Raw genomic sequence first — 17482 nt, 5'->3', positions numbered from 1 at the left:
ACTCCATTGGGTGCAACAGTAGGGAAAGCGCTGGATAGCGTAGGGGTAAAAATTACTATTCCCACTCCAGTGGGTGCAACAGTAGGGAAAGCGTTGGATAGCGTAGGGGTTACAATTACTATTCCCACTCCAGAGGGTGCTACAGTAGGGAAAGCGTTGGATAGCGTAGGGGTTAAAATTACTATTCCCACTCCAGTGGGTGCTACAGTAGGGAAAGCGTTGGATAGCGTAGGGGTTAAAATTACTATTCCCACTCCAGTGGGTGCTACAGTAGGGAAAGCGTTGGATAGCGTAGGGGTTAAAATTACTATTCCCACTCCAGTGGGTGCTACAGTAGGGAAAGCGTTGGATAGCGTAGGGGTTAAAATTACTATTTCCACTCCAGTGAGTACAACAGTATAAATAGGCAAAAGTTCATAATTAATTATAATTTATAGAAAAATTATTACCAAGTACATTTATTTTCCTATACCAATTACTTTTATTTACCAATTATTTTTTTTTCATGGACAATTATTAATTAATTAAACAATTTAATTAATTAACTTAAATAATTAATTATTTATTGATTTACTTCCCACCCTATTCCCCTATAAACCCACAACCCAGTACTGAAACTAATTTACTATAAATTAATTATTTATCAATTCATCAATTATTATGAATTAACCAATTTTTTTTATTTAATTACCTATTAATAATTATTTTACAATTAATTATAATTTACATTATTAATTAATTATATTTAAATTACTACCCACCCTATTCCCCTATAAACCCACTACCCTCTACTGATACTAATTTACTATAAATTAATTATTTATCAATTAATCAATTAATATTAATTACCTATTATTTTTTATTTAATTACCAATTATTAATTATTTGACAATTATTATTAATAATTACATAATTATTTAATTCTATTTAAATTACTTCCCACCCTATTCCCCTATAAACCCACTACCCGCTCCAGATTTATATTACACAATTATTAAAAAGTAGTCAAAACTTACCTTATTTTCCTTTTTCTTTTGTCTATATTCTATATAGTCGATATTATGTCTAGTCTATATTTTTGATTCGATATTTTGGCTATTAATATCGATATAACTCGATATTTTTGTAGTCGATATTATGTCTGGTCGATATTTTGTGTAGTCGATATTTTTTACTCGATATTATGTCCTGTCTATATTTTTGATTCGATATTATGTCTGTTTACCGTCCCCTCATCCCTCATACAAAAAGTTCTTTGAGTACTCTGCACAGCACTCTTTTCCAAGTTTTTCATTGGCCATGAAAAACTTGGTTCAGGAACAAAATAGGGTGGATTGGATCAGACTTTTATGCACATCTTCTAGACAGGGATTGTGGATCCACTGTGTGAGGTTTTCATAATCGGTTTGGTTGGGTTCTCCTTTAAATGTGTTCCTCAGACACAACCCTTGTGCAAGGATGTGGTTTTTGTAAGAAAGTGGCTCTGTATATATTGGACCAAAGTAAGGTACAGTGTGCACAGAGTCCAAAGTCCCCAGAAGTATGGCAGAGGCTAAAGTTAGATATAACCTTACTATCTAAAGTGGTAGCTTGATCGAGCAGCAAAGCAGTATCAGAGGACAGTGTAAAGGGGGGCGTGGCTTGAGCCCGACGACAATGGCGGCGCCTCTGTGACTCTCCCGAGTCGACGGAGAAAAAAACGGCTTACCAGGACCTCTGCTCTTCCTGCACTGACCTCAGAACCCAGGATGAGGTGTGCGAACAGCGGCAGACTGTGACGGGATACCTTTTCTGCCTTCTTCACCTTCATGGCAGCATGTTTTTCTTCCGAGTAGTGGCGCACTTCAAGAATCGTTGTGCCCGCCATTTTGTGGAGCCGCTGACTGAGCTTGCTCCTATGCAGCTTCACAGCAATTAAAGCTGCAGTTTTTCCGGTGGGAACTTTGCAGGCATATTGGGGACATTTTCTATATGTTTTGGCATATTTCTTCAGCCCCATTTTAACAGCTGCCTATATTTCTCCTGCATGTTTGCTGTTTAAATGAAGGAGCTTTTGTCCCACATGAAATTTCTGCATTAAGCTTTTTTTTTTACTTTCTACTGGCGTTTCCTGCATATTTTCATGGACATTTGTTATGGCATTTCCTCATCATTGCCAGCATTGATTGCATTAGTTTTCCCTCCTGTGATGCAGTTATGTACTGGTGATGCCCCAATGCCTTTGTCTGCCTCATGATACTTCTGTACGCTTTCTAAGGATATCACAGACACTATTCGTACATTTCTCCTCAAATGGACAACATTTAATATCTCAGCTTAAGGACACGCGACTAATGTTTCAGTACACGGTTTGTTCCCATGGAAGATAGCGACCCACATATCCTGACTCAACTCACGGCGACATTTGGGATCAGACACTCGTCCTTGTAACTCCTAGGTTCTCCTCTTGCCTTCTCCATGGGAAGACAGCTAAAACCTTTATCTCAATCCAAATCTGGACAAGGCAAGTTTTCACTTCAGACTGAATCCGGATATCGGTGTCTCGACATGGAAGTCTCGGCCAGTACCTCCTCCAAAACCTCAATAATATCAGTAAACACTGCTTCCTCCACTATTACGAAGACATCCTCAAAGAGATTAAAAAAGGATCCTCCGTCACCTACGAAACAGAACTTGGCGGTTACCATGGACATACTGTTGGAGGAGATTCGCGCCCCAAGGCCTTTCATTGAAGAGACCAACTCAGCCCTTCAAGTTCTCACCGATAAATGGGCTAGCATGGAGGAGCGAGTTGTTACCTTAGAGCGCAGCGTTGACTCTTTATCCTCTTGTACATCCAAAGTGGAGTCCTTGTCTTCTCAAGTATTATCGCTTCACAAACAAGTGGAAAATTTGGAGAACAGAAACAGGAGAAATAACCTACGTATTTACGGCCTGCCCGAGGAAACAGAATCACTTGGTCTGATAATTCGTTATTCTTCACGCAAGATTATGCCAAATCAACAACAGATCGTCGCAAAGAATTCCTCTCGCTACGGCCTCAGCTGCGCTCATTGGGAGCGCGTTTTGGCCTCCTCCACCCCTGCCTCTTTGAGGTCACCATAAACAACAAAACTAATACCTATGAAGACCCAATGCAGTTAAAAAGCTTTCTGTACTCGTTCCAGACTCATCCGATGGATATGACTTCGTCTTCAAAAACTTAATATTTGTTTCTACATGTTTTTTGTTTCTGCTTTTACATGTTTCTCTTATTCTCTAGTTTGCATTATGTCTCCATTTTGCTTGTAGTATTTTGCGATTTTAGATATATGGTAATTTATTTATTGTGTACAAGCTTCCTTCATGTCTTGTTGATATTTGTTTGATATGTCTATTCTTCCATCAACAGATTATTCCAGTTTCCCTGGTCTTCTTCCTTCCCATGTTCCTGCATTTTGATGATTACATGTTCTCCTCCCCGTCCTCCCATACGAGTCCTGAGCTCGTCATCCTTCGTTGTGGCCTTCCAACCCTCCACCCTTCGTATGTCTTGGATTTGTTGTAAGTCTTATGTCTACTCATTTTGTATTTTTTTATATGGCTGAGATACCCGCCACCCCCTCTCAACACAATCCCCAAGGATGGGAAACCGGAAACAGTTCTGAAGTTTTTGGAGACGGGAGGGAGTGACCCTCCCGGGCCGTATTTATTAAAATATGAAACAAAATTAAAACATTAAAATAAACAGTTTCATATTATGTACAATTTCATTACCACATTGCGATGTTTGGCTAACCTTAACATATCCTCTAGTACAAAGGTTCTCCTAGCCGAACTAACATCCTACCAAACATTTACTTAACTTTTGAAATTGTACATCCTAACGTTTAAGGGCCAACGGCAAGGTCGTAACCGGTGTCAAGATCCCTAACCCAGACATATCCCCCTCACTTGAGAGGGGCGGCACGGAGGCATACCTCAAGTGCAACTACCAATTTCCCTTGACTTGACGGGGGCCCAAATAAAACTCGACGCCACTTAAAGGTCGTACGAGGACTCGTGTGAGGTATCTAGAAGGTAGCGTAGACCCCCCCCCAAACCCCACACAACTTACCACATCTGCCGTCGCAGACGTACTGGCCCCGGGAAATTCCCCAGGAGGGGGCTGTAACCCCTCCTACCCATGAAGGGGCCTTGACCGCCTTCCCTTTCCTTTCGGCGACCCATCCTTAGAAGGGACCGCCTCCCCGTTGAGGGGCCAATGGCCACCTCCCCCGAGCGCCCCCATCCGTAATGGGTGACGCCCACTCATAGGGATCTTCCAATTAGTGCTCACCGATCATGACCTTACCGCCCGACCAAAATAAATACGACAATGATAACTAAATAACTAAAGACTAAATATAACAGACAGTAGCAACAACAACTTTATTCAAAGCATGCCTACTGATGAACACTAAAGCAGAATTACTTTATTTGCAAAACATAACACAAAACGATCATTCTTTATTGCATACTCAAAATCTTCACGATAATACCGCAACCTGTAAACGAAAATCAGAATTATCAATCAAACTTTATTTAAAACCACTCGCTGTCTTCAGGGGCTGGTGGGTGGGTCAAAAATGGCTCTTCGTTCCGTCTCGAGCTCACGTGCAGCGAGGAGGTGCAGCTTCAGAGCACAGGAACAAGAGGATGCTTTCTGGTCTTGTTCCTCCTTTTATCCGTCTTCAGGGCGGGCGTAAACCCGCCCCTGCCTGCCCCAAGGGCGTGGCCAGCCGCGTCAGTGTCTAGGCCAACCCACTCTAGGGCGGGAAAAGGCGCGCCCCGGCTACGCCGCTTCGGGCATACCAGCCGAGACTCGCCTCCCGCCCAAGATGGCTTCCCGGGGGGATCGTGGTACTCTGCCATACGTTCGGGGGGACCGATTGGTCGCCCCTTGCCATATGGCTGAGATACCCGCCACCCCCTCTCAACACAATCCCCAAGGATGGGAAACCGGAAACAGTTCTGAAGTTTTTGGAGACGGGAGGGAGTGACCCTCCCGGGCCGTATTTATTAAAATATGAAACAAAATTAAAACATTAAAATAAACAGTTTCATATTATGTACAATTTCATTACCACATTGCGATGTTTGGCTAACCTTAACATATCCTCTAGTACAAAGGTTCTCCTAGCCGAACTAACATCCTACCAAACATTTACTTAACTTTTGAAATTGTACATCCTAACGTTTAAGGGCCAACGGCAAGGTCGTAACCGGTGTCAAGATCCCTAACCCAGACATATCCCCCTCACTTGAGAGGGGCGGCACGGAGGCATACCTCAAGTGCAACTACCAATTTCCCTTGACTTGACGGGGGCCCCAATAAAACTCGACGCCACTTAAAGGTCGTACGAGGACTCGTGTGAGGTATCTAGAAGGTAGCGTAGACCCCCCCCCAAACCCCACACAACTTACCACATCTGCCGTCGCAGACGTACTGGCCCCGGGAAATTCCCCAGGAGGGGGCTGTAACCCCTCCTACCCATGAAGGGGCCTTGACCGCCTTCCCTTTCCTTTCGGCGACCCATCCTTAGAAGGGACCGCCTCCCCGTTGAGGGGCCAATGGCCACCTCCCCCGAGCGCCCCCATCCGTAATGGGTGACGCCCACTCATAGGGATCTTCCAATTAGTGCTCACCGATCATGACCTTACCGCCACAGGTCCGGAGAGTTGACCGGCTATCCGGACCCCCCACCACACTCCTACCTAAAGGTCATGTTTAACGTCTTCAGCCAAGCTATGAAGTCTCCTATGAGTAACTCATTCCCCATCCGAGACAAATGAACACCATCCCCCAAGTACATACTGTCATCATTAATACATCCATGCGCGATAGAATGCAGTGCATTGGAACGGAACAACCTACTTACTTTGTTATTAATTTTTCTCACAGAGTGATTTAAAGCAGAAACCGAAAAAGCCCCCCGCCACACTTTTCGTGGGATCATATGGGACCACGCAATCGTGCACCCTGGAACTCTCCTCGCTAACCAACTTACAGTGGAAAGCATCGCTTCCAGGAGAAGTCGTCTACCAGTGGTGACCAAATCATTGCCCCCAAGATGTACTATGACTACAGACGGCGGTGACCTCGTCCGCCCTAGCAAACCCTCGAAAAATGATTGGAACTGGTCAATACAGAGACCGCCCTTTCCGTAGAAGGACACACTGTACCCGTATTCCCCAGCCACGTGCACCATGTCACCTGCCTTGAATACGTCCGCGGCATGCCTCACGTATGAGTGGCCCACGACCCACACCTCTTTTTTAACAGCCGGTGATGTCTGACCGCTGGCCCGGTGTTGGGTCGACTGCATAGTCCGCCCCGCCTCGTAGGCTTGCGTAACTGAAAACCAAACAAAAACAAGAAGCGTGAGTACATCATTACGGCTTCACAACATGTGCAAACGCACATACCTTTTATAACAATTGGAGGACCAACGCCCCACACGTTTAACTTGTTCCACATTCAGACCCCTGGCTGTAGCCTCTGTAGCAGCCCCTATCCGAAAGGAATGGGTCCCAAATTCGCCCGGGTTCAAGCCCGCAGCTGTAATCGACATCGCAAGCACCCGCTGAAACTGAAACCTTGTCAGTGGGGTGGCGTCCGCGTGTCTCAACAAGGTCCCCCCCCATGATGCCACCCTTCGTGTTAAATAATCCTCTAAACACTTCACTGGGCACATGGACGACCCGGGAATCCTGCGTATAATTATGCATTCACCCATCCCACTCTGGTCGGTTTTGGACCTCACAAACGAGACAGTCATCGTCTCCCCACTGATCTGAACGTGCTCTGCGCACAGTCCTTCCGTCACATCCTGCTTGTTCCTTGCCACTAATTCGCTTACCCGCATAGCCCCATGAAATGCCAGCGTAAAAGCGGCTCGGAATAACACTGTCTCAAACTGAGACGAACATGTTGTAGGGAGTCTGGATAATAACTGGGCCAACCTATCCAAACCTATCGGGCACCTCTCATCTACTCTGCGACCCTCAAGGCGTTGCCACCCACGTAGCGCTTTTTGCACAACGAAAGACGCTGTCGGGTCCTGGATCCCATGAGCCCTAGCAACAAAGGAAATGGCAGCCCGATGCCTCTGGGCCGTGGCCACCGTTTTCCCTGCCAGATGTAATGACATCAGAAAGTTCACAACCCCTTCCTCCTGGCCCCAAAGCTCCTCTCTAGCAGTCCCCAAAAAGGCTAAATAGGACCGGAACGCCCCTTCATATGCCTTCCTCGTCCTGGGTGCTAAACTCTCTCCCACGAGGTTACGAAGTTCGGGGCACCGAGAGACCAAAGAGCTTCGGGAAAGGGTGCCGGCTCCGGGTCCGCTGTGGGCAGAAAACCCCAGAAGGCCTGCATACGAAAACGAGAAAGGGCATCAGCCGCCTGGTTCATTACCCCAGGGACATGTCTTGCTTTGAATAACACATTCAGTTGCATACACAGTAATACGATTTCCTTGAGCAGCCTCAAAACCCATTTGCATCGTGCTGCCTGACTATTGATACACTCAACCACGGTCATATTGTCAGACCAAAATACCACAGAGTGATCTCTGAACCCTTCGGGCCACGTTCTCAGGGCCACGAAAATGGGGAAAAGTTCCAGGAAAGCAATGTTACTTGTCAGTCCACTGTTATGCCACCATGCCGGCCATTTTTGTGCAGACCAACGAGCACCGAAAATGGCACCAAAACCTACACTCCCTGCCGAATCTGTCCACAGCCCCAGCTCCTCAGAGGACACGGCTGGTTTATTCCAGACGACTCGACCATTGAAATCTGCCAGAAATGCCAACCAAATGCGCATGTCCTGGCGGACCTCGGCCGAGAGCCTCGTGCGATGATGGCCCTCCTTCAATCCGACCATGGCTTGAGCGATCGAACGGGAAAAGGGGCGGGCCATAGGTATAACTCTCAGGGCAAAATTCAACTGGCCCACTAACTGCTGTAACTGATGCAGCTTAACCTTAGCTTCACTCAAACACATTTGCAGGGATGCCCTGAACTTTAACACTTTATCACTTGGTAAACGGAAACAACCTTCTCCGGAGTCTAACTCGATCCCCAGAAACTCGAGGCAAGTCGAAGGACCCACCGTCTTACCTGGTGCCAATGGCACGCCAAACTGATTCATTAAAACACAAAATGCAGCCAAAGCTTGCCTACATTCCGGATCCCCGGCTGCCCCCAGGAACAAAAAATCATCGAGATAATGCATCACATGTTGAAAACCCGTCCTCTTTGTGAAGACCCATTGTAGAAAACTACTGAATTTCTCGAAATAGGCACAAGAAATTGAGCATCCCATCGGCATACATCTATCCATATAATACTGACCCTGAAACATGAAACCCAGTAGACGCTGATCGTCTGGATGTACCGGGAGCAACCGGAACGCTGACTCGATATCAGATTTTGCCATCAGCGCCCCGGGCCCCAGGCGATCCAAAATGGCCACGGCCTCATCGAAAGATGCGTACCGTACCGAACACATTTCCGGGTCTATCGCTTCGTTTACGGAAAGACCACGTGGGGCTGACAAATTATGTATCAGCCGAAACTCACCCGGGTCCTTCTTGGGGACCACTCCTAAAGGCGAACAGACAAAGTTAGCCACCGGGGGTACACTAAACGGACCGGCGACTCGACCTCGAGTAACCTCCTTCCGGATCTTTTCCTGTACCACGGTCGTATGCTGCAAGACCGATATCTGATTTTTGCATTTTTCCACACCCTGAAAGTCCCCCACTGGGATGCGGAAACCATATGAAAACCCGTTCCGCAACACCCCAGCGGAAGCACGATCCGGGTATTCACTGAGCCAGGGAATCATTGCCAAGGTATCAATCGGGGTAGGTAAAGGCGCCCCTCGGACTATGTTAGACCTGTTTGGCACCTCCTCTACCCCCGTTATCACCCGTTTTGGCTCTGCACGTGGACTCAGGATGGGATGATTGCCCACACCCACTACATTCGTGTTTAAATTTGCACGATCCCTGGGGCCTAGTACATTTACTCCTGTTAAAATTCCAACAAACCCCCTTTTTACCTGTATTACCGGTAGGCCTCGAGTGATTGTCGGTACCCGTACCTGATCGAAAAGGCGTCCCCGCATACTGACGGGAGGATTCGCCCACATTACTCCCTACTAATGGCACTTTCAACATACCAGTCTCCTTCATTTTGGACCAGGACACAGAATCATAACAATCCCAAGTTAAGTTTTTATCATGTTCTTTTGCTTTTCTGAAAAGATTATCATAGCAAAACCAATGATTACCCTCGTGTGATACCGAGTACCCCATGATCCGTGACTGATAACTCGGCAACTCGGGTAGCAATTCGGGCCTCCGTTCTCCCAAGATCGATGTGAAAATTCCCCATGCCTTGCCCCAATTGCCAACGTTTTCATTAACCTTAAAGGCGGCCATCTTTGCGCGCCAAACACTCGGATGCATGAGATCCTTCTGACCTTTAACATGCTCCATCTCATAATGATCAGTAAGCAACGAGAAGATGTTTACATATTCCCCTGCCCATATCTTTTCTTTAATAGCTAAAGGAACATGCTGACCCAACCTCTCCCTTCGAGAGGGTGCCGACTCTTCCCTCGCAATCGGCAATGGCCGCTTACCTGAACTGGACGCTGTCTCTGCGACTAAAACCGTCCCCTGTGGCTTCTCTACGGCCGCAGCCGGCGTGGATACCTTCGCTGCTTCACGAGTTTCCCGCAGTTGCTTCATTAACACCTGCGCGTCGACAGCCGTGGCGCCCTTGCTACTTTTACCCAACCACGCTGCTACTTGTGCTGCCAGCTCGGGCGGCATGTCTTCCCCGGACACGGGGGTGACCACCACGGGAATCGGATTCCCTTCCTCTGGCACAGGAGTGGGTGCTTCGAGCGGGGCACTGGGACCCGGGGTATCTCCCCCAGCTGCTCCTCTCCTGGGCCTCTTGCCTTTTCCTCCCGGGGCCGTTCCCTCCAAAGGACGTTTCGGGCCCCCTTCCTCATTTTTATCCATCCGCCTCTTTAGGTCGGTCATCTTCTTCATGAGAACACGCAGCATCTGTTCGGTAGTCATTCGCTTTCCCGCCTTCTTCGGCATTCTCCGACAGAGTATCTGTAAAACAAACGAGAAAGATTACAACGCTCAAAAATGGCTCTTCGTTCCGTCTCGAGCTCACGTGCAGCGAGGAGGTGCAGCTTCAGAGCACAGGAACAAGAGGATGCTTTCTGGTCTTGTTCCTCCTTTTATCCGTCTTCAGGGCGGGCGTAAACCCGCCCCTGCCTGCCCCAAGGGTGTGGCCAGCCGCGTCAGTGTCTAGGCCAACCCACTCTAGGGCGGGAAAAGGCGCGCCCCGGCTACGCCGCTTCGGGCATACCAGCCGAGACTCGCCTCCCGCCCAAGATGGCTTCCCGGGGGGATCGTGGTACTCTGCCATACGTTCGGGGGGACCGATTGGTCGCCCCTTGCCATTCTTTTGGTTCTTCTTTTCTTTTCTATCCACTTACTCTCTATGGTCTTCCTGCTCATTCATCTTAATATCTATCTTCATTCTTATCTTTTTTCCTAACTTCTATTACATGATTCTTTTCTCTTCTCCCTTTCCTCCTCTCTCATTCTTTTTCTTCTCCTTTTTTCTTTTTTTCACTTCTTATTGGTTTTCTGTTCAATATGGTTCTAAATTTTCAGAATATTGCACTTTTCTCCATGCTTTATTGTTTTACAGTTTGATTATATGCCTTTATAAATTGTTTCATGGAATGTCAGAGGTTTGCACTCACCTATTAAGAGACAACGCGTTTTATCTCATTTGGCCAAATTAGATACGGACATTGCTTGTATACAAGAATCCCATTTATCCAATGATGAATCTGTAAAGTTAAAAAGGAGTTGGGTGAAGGATGTTTTTTTTTCTCCAGGGGATGGCAAGTGCAATGGTGTAATAATCCTTTTTCGTAAATCTCTTCCCATTAAAATGTTTTCTCACTGCTCTGATCCAAATGGCAGATGGGTCTTTGTTAAATTTTTGATAGATAATATTCCACTTTCCTTGTTGTATATTTTTGCGCCTACAGAAGGTGATCCCTCCTTCTGGAAATCCCTAGCATCACAAATTACACAATGTTAAGAAGACAACTTTATTCTTGCTGGTGACTGTAATGAGGTCTTTGACCCCTTTATTGATCGTCATTCCCTATCCTCTTTTGTCCCACACAAGTCTCACAAGCTTTTTACACAAACAGTCAAACAACATAAATTGATAGATGCTTCGCAATTTTGCAACCCTACAGTGAGGGAATTTTCCTTTTACTCCCCATCGCACCATACTCAATCCAGATTAGACTATTTCTTTATCTCTCATAATGTTGCTCAATCACTTATAGGAGCTGATATTGGTTCTATTTTAATTTCAGACCACGCACCGGTTTCTTTGCATCTTGATGTTCTGGAGGCACCCAAGTCATCTCGTAAATGGCGATTCAATAACTCTTTGCTTTTAGCTCCAGATTTTACATCATCCTTCACCTCTTTTTCTCATTAATTATTTTTCTTTAGTCACACAGGTGACACAACGTTTCCTGTTGTTTGGGATGCATTTAAAGCATCAGCTAGGGATTTTATTATTCGCTATGTCTCCAGTAAACGTCGTAAAGCACGACTAGCCACTACTGCTCTTTTAGCAAAGATTAAAGCACTGGAAAATTCCTACTACTCTTCTAAATCTAAGGAGTGTTTACCCAACCTTCTTAAAGCCAAATTTCAATTTAATAAAGATACAACTTACAATGCCTCTAATATTTTACTCAAATCTAGTGCCAAATATTATGGCGACCAGAATAAAGCTGGTAAACTACTCGCTAATTATTTCAAAGTCAAACAAAATAAACTCAACATTGACTCTGTTTTTGATCAAGATGCTCACTTGAAATTTAAAGACGCAGAGAGTCTGAATGAATTACTCCATTTCTATAAATCACTTTATACGTCTGAAACTTCTTCTTCAGATTCTGACATTACCCAATTTCTTTCCACAATACATCACACCCCCCTTATCAATCTGGATTCCTCATCAATAGAATTGGACATCTCACAAAAGGAACTTTTGAAGGCCCTGAAAACCTTGAAGAAGGACAAGGCTCTCGGCCCAGATGGTTTCACAGTAGAATTCTTTACTCATTTTTCAACTTTACTCCTTCCCAAATTATGCATCCTTATTTCCGACTTTATGCAATCAGGTCATTCCTCAGCCCTTATTTGTCTTATCCCTAAAGACGGTAAAGATCCACAACATTGCAAAAATTATCGTCCTATATCTCTAGTGAACATTGACTATAAGATTTTTTCAAAAGCTCTAGCTTTGCGACTTTAATCTCATTTACCTGACTTTTTAGGGGCAGAACAATCTGGATTTGTTAAAGAACGTCTTATCACGGATAACACCCGTCTATTTTTTGATAGTCTCTCTAAAGCTTCGCACTTATCTCATCCCTTAGCGGCTATAGCACTGGAAGCTGAAAAGGCATTTGATAGAGTTGAATGGCCTTATCTTTTCCGTGTCCTCCGAGGGTTTGGCTTTGGTCCAAAGATTATCACTTTAATTTCTCTTTTATATTCGAATCCTAAAGCTGCCGTGTCAGCAAACTGTGCTGTCTCTTCCTATTTCCAACTCCACAGAGGTGATAGATAGGGCTGTCCACTTTCTCCTTTTCTTTTTGATCATGCTTTAGAGCCCTTTTTGTTGCGAATTAGTCAAAATGCTGACATTCATGGTTTTACTTTTAAAGGCACCTCCGTTAAGATAGCTGCATATGCTGATGATGTTCTTGTGTTTTTATCTCGCCCACAAACCTCTCTTCCTGTCAATCCTTTGCATTTGTTTCTAGTTATAAGCTAAATAAAGAAAAGTGTGAAATTCTTCCTCCCACTAAGTTTACTCTTTGCAATGATTTTAATTTTTCAGGGTTCACTTGGAGTCCCCAGTACATCAAATATCTAGGTTTACATTTCTCCCTGACCATTTCAGAGACAATCTCTCGTTGTATGGACAACTGTGTTCATAAGTTATCATCTTTAACGTCCAAATGGCATCCTCTCTATCTTTCATGGTGGGGTTGGTTGGACACCATTAAAATGATGCTTTCACCCATAGTAACTATTCCCTCCAAATATTTCAAGAAACTTACTTACATTTTGTCGTCCTTTCTATGGAGTGCTAAAAAGGCATGTATGGCTATTTCAAAATTGACCCATCCAAAGTCAGAAGGTGGGGTGAATTTTCCTGATTTTCCTATTTATCACAGATCATTTCTTCTGCATCAAGCATCACAATGGTTTTCTGATTCCGAAATATATCTTCCCAAATGGACCTTACTTGAGAAATCTTTTCTTTCACCTTTCTCCTTTCAAGAATATTTATCCTTTACCCGCAAAGCACAATCTGTCTCTACTCCCATTATCAAATTTACCTCCAAGATAATCCCCCTTGTTACTTTAACATCATTTTCTCTTTCACCCATCTGGCATAATCAAAATATTTTGATTAAAAATAAACCTATCTTTTGGAAGGCCTGGAGACACAGGAGAGGTATACTATGGGTTCACCAACTATATGATCAGGACCTTGTTATGTTTTTTGAAGAGGCCAAATCCTTATACACTTTGCCCTCCTCCTTCAAGCTCAAATTCTCTCTTTTGATAGAAGCTATTCGAATGGTGCACTCAAATTTCACATTACCTTCACCAACTGATGCATCCAAGATGCTGCACATGGATAAACTCAGGACTCTTATTCTTGGTGCTTCCAGAGCATCCTCTTTTTATGCTTTTTTGCATACCTCTCCTTGTCCAAGAGATAAAACTAAGATAGAATTGGCATGGGAAACTGACTTTGGGACTTCCTGGACGATAGACTTCTGGAATAAAATTTGGCTCAAAATCCTCAAGGGCCGCGAACACTACGCAAACGCTCTTTTTTATTTACAACAGACTCCTATTGTCTCCGCTCACGCTCCATACCAGACATGCTCACCTCCCAGACCTATGTTGGTCCTGCTCAACACAACCCTTTTTCACATGCTTTTTACATGCACCCCTGTTCAGAATTTTTGGACCAAAGTATGGGCTAAAATAAACTCCATCTTTAATACTACTCACCCTTTCTCCCCCATACATATTTTCCTAGGTAGTTTAGCTCTCATTTGGGGTACCTGTGAAATTAGAGTAAAAATCAGATTTATTGTTATCAGTGGCCTTTCAGCAAATTACCAAAAATTGTAAAGACCTTACTAAACTATCATTCATTTCAGGCGTGGTGGTATGCAGTATGTTATAATCATAGGCTTGACACATCTTATGTATATCGACTAGATATAGCACCCAAACGTCTTGCCTTATGGTCACCTGGCACACTCTTTATTGACACAAGCGCAAGTCGCAGTTTGCATTTGTCTCCTTTACAAGAAGAAGTTGCCAAACCTCCGTGACATTGTTTTACATTTTTTATCTCCTCTTTATTGCATTCATACATTTATACATTTTTACCTGATGTAATCTTGTTTCCCATGTTACCATTGCTCTCTTTGTGCATGATATTTTCTAATGCTGTTTCTTTTGAACCATACTTGTTTTATTTGCTACAAGATCTTTACATTAGACATAACTTGTATACCATATGTTGATTCCATTTAATTTGTATTGTTGACATAATACTTCTAATAAACTCTCTTTTGAACTTAAAAAAGAGGACAGTGTAAAGCATTTGTTGTACCCACTCAGTCAGCAAATGGTCTCACACACTCAATAGTTGTTTATTTTAGAACCACAAGTAGGTATCATAAATACTTTCTCAGAATGATATGTTGCAATTGAATACTTTTAAATAGCAATAGACTTTTAGATGTAATAGATACAGTTGATGCAATATGCAACACAAGTTTAAACACATGATAACATTGAGCTCAATGGGAGTTTTAAGTAAAATGAAATATTCATTACTTTGCATAGGTTTATCTTACTCAGGGCTGGAACCTGGATTCATCCCTGGTGCATCTCCTGTAAACAGTTGAAAGAAATTGTTTTTGTTACAAAGGCGATTTTTAAGGAATATTTGTAAGTTTTGAAAATTGACACTTAGAAGAAATTCTGGCAAAAACCAGGCAATGTATTCTTATGGAGGAAAATTGAGTTAACAGTAAATCATGGTTATAATTACTTTTCAGGTTCAGTGCTGAGCTCAAAAATTCAGCACTGGAATTTCTCCTGATAGCAGGTGAGTTATTTTGTTTTCGTTGATCAGCTGATTTTTAAGGAATATTTTAAAGTTTCAAAACTCAACACAAGAAATTCTGAGTGAAACCCAGCCAAAATCAAGTTATCGGTCCTTGGGTAAGTACTCGGCTGGCAGAGTTAAGGTACTGTGGGTAGACTTAGGGGTCTCCCAGGGTCAGGTAAGAACTATTGTTACACCCTCAGCAGCACAGGGGCAGCCGGGTGCAGAGTGAGTAGGCCCAATGTCATCCTATGTAGGATAGGGGGCCTTTGGTTGGTGGCTGCTAGCAGGCAGGCCACGCGGCTGTGGGAGCTGAGCTCCTGGTCACCTACACAGGGCAAGTGAGGAAGTAAGATATGATAGTTGCTGCACTTCCAGTGGCACTCAGGCGGCTGGGTGCAGGGTGCTTTTGGGCCTTCGGGCACTCAATGTATTACTACGGGAAAGCTGGAAGTTGAACAAAGGCTGCAGGCTCAGGGACGGAGATTCTTCAGGTGCAACCACCACTTCCAGATGTAAGTTGGGATGTTGAAGGATAGGTATACACCCTGGAGTTGGGCACAGGGGGCTGTGGGGCGCCGGGTGCAGGGGTGTCTTTTGGTGTTGGGAAATCTTACTCTCAGCTGGTCGTGGTTGGAGGGGTCCCTTGTTCAGGAGCGTCGAGGAATATTGTGGGTGCTGGATTCCGGGTCACAGTTGCCGAGGGGACGTCCTTGTGGTCTTTGTCCACTTAGGCACGGGCTGGGCTTGGCGGGTGCAGAGTACAGAGTATGCTGGATTCGCGGTTCATGGCTGGCACCAGGGGTTGTTGCTGTTTGAGCAGAACCACTGCTTGTGGGAGTCCCAGTCTTTAGATGAGCAAGGCAATCAGGTCCTCTGGGTTTTTCGAGGTTGCTGACCACAGGAGATGCCGGGGTTTTAGCAGGAGCAGGTTAAAGGATCAACAGGCTGGTAGGGGTGGGGCCAAATCAGTTGGTGTTGTCCTCTTGTTAGCAGCTGCATGGCACGTCTTCTTTCTTCTTCTTCTTCTTGCTTCAAAATCGGGATCTGAGGAAGGAAGGTTCAGGGTGCTCCTAAATACTAAATTTAGGGGTGTTACAGGTAGGGCAAGGGCAGGGACCAATGGGTCCCTGTCCTGGGGTGTGTACACCCCTTATCCTGCCACTCTCCAGTGGGAGGGGAGCAGGAGCCTAGCTTTGATTGGGTAGGGCTCCCGATTCTCAAAATAGCGAGAGCCTGGAGTTTGTGCTTTACCTTGCCTCCCCCACCTGAGGGGTGGGGTTGTCAGAGGCTGGCACACCACCTTTCCTTCCTTTGTTTTTCCCACCTGTCTTCCTGCCAGAGTGGGAGTCAGAACAAGTGGGGCCCAGTTGCTGAGTTCAGCAAGTGGCCTGGAGAAGCTCACAAAGGTGGCATGTCTTTGAATCTCCCCCTGCCCATCCTGGGGGAGCAGACCTAGCACCTCGTCCCAGAATGTGCTTTGTTACAGGCCCAGGAGAGCAGAGGGCTCTCTACCCAGGGGTCCAGCAACATGTCTGCTGGGTGGCAGCCTCTCAGTCCAGGCAGGGGATGTGGGTTGGTTTCAAGTGGCAATTCTAAGTTGCCCTCTGTCGTGCATTGTACATTAAATCCCACACTGGCATCAGTGCAGCTTTAATGTGCTGAGAAGTTTGATACCAAACTTCTCAGTCTTCAGTGTAGCCATTATTGTGCTGTGGAGTTCATAATGACGACCTCCCAGCACCATATACTTGTAATGGCATCACTGCACTTACAGTGCCCAGGAATGGCCCCGGGTACTGTAGGGGCACAGGGCTCATGCACCTGTGCCGACACCACTGGCATAGTGCACCCAGCTAGATGGGTGACTGAAGTATGCCAGGGCAGTGTGTGTGTGGGCATGGCACACAGGGATGTGTGCCATGTCGACTCTCTGTTTAGTTTTGCACCAAGACACCCAGCCTGCAAAGGCAGTGTGTGTGTGTCAGGGTACAGGGCCCCTAAGGGTGGCACAATAAGTGCTGCAGCCCTTAGGGGTCTTCTCTGGTCACAGTGCCCTGTGTACCTAGGGTACCATTTACTAGGGGCTGACATTTGGCCAGAGATGTGATGAAAATCAGCAAGACTCCCAAGACTTTCGTTGCCACTTGGTGCAAACCACCTCTAAACC

This window comes from Lissotriton vulgaris, chromosome 2_2 (assembly GCF_964263255.1).
Source record: "Lissotriton vulgaris chromosome 2_2, aLisVul1.2, whole genome shotgun sequence".
In the NCBI taxonomy this organism is placed as follows: domain Eukaryota; kingdom Metazoa; phylum Chordata; class Amphibia; order Caudata; family Salamandridae; genus Lissotriton; species Lissotriton vulgaris.
The sequence above is the reverse complement of the archived record's forward strand: the minus strand, read 5'-3'. Positions refer to the sequence as shown.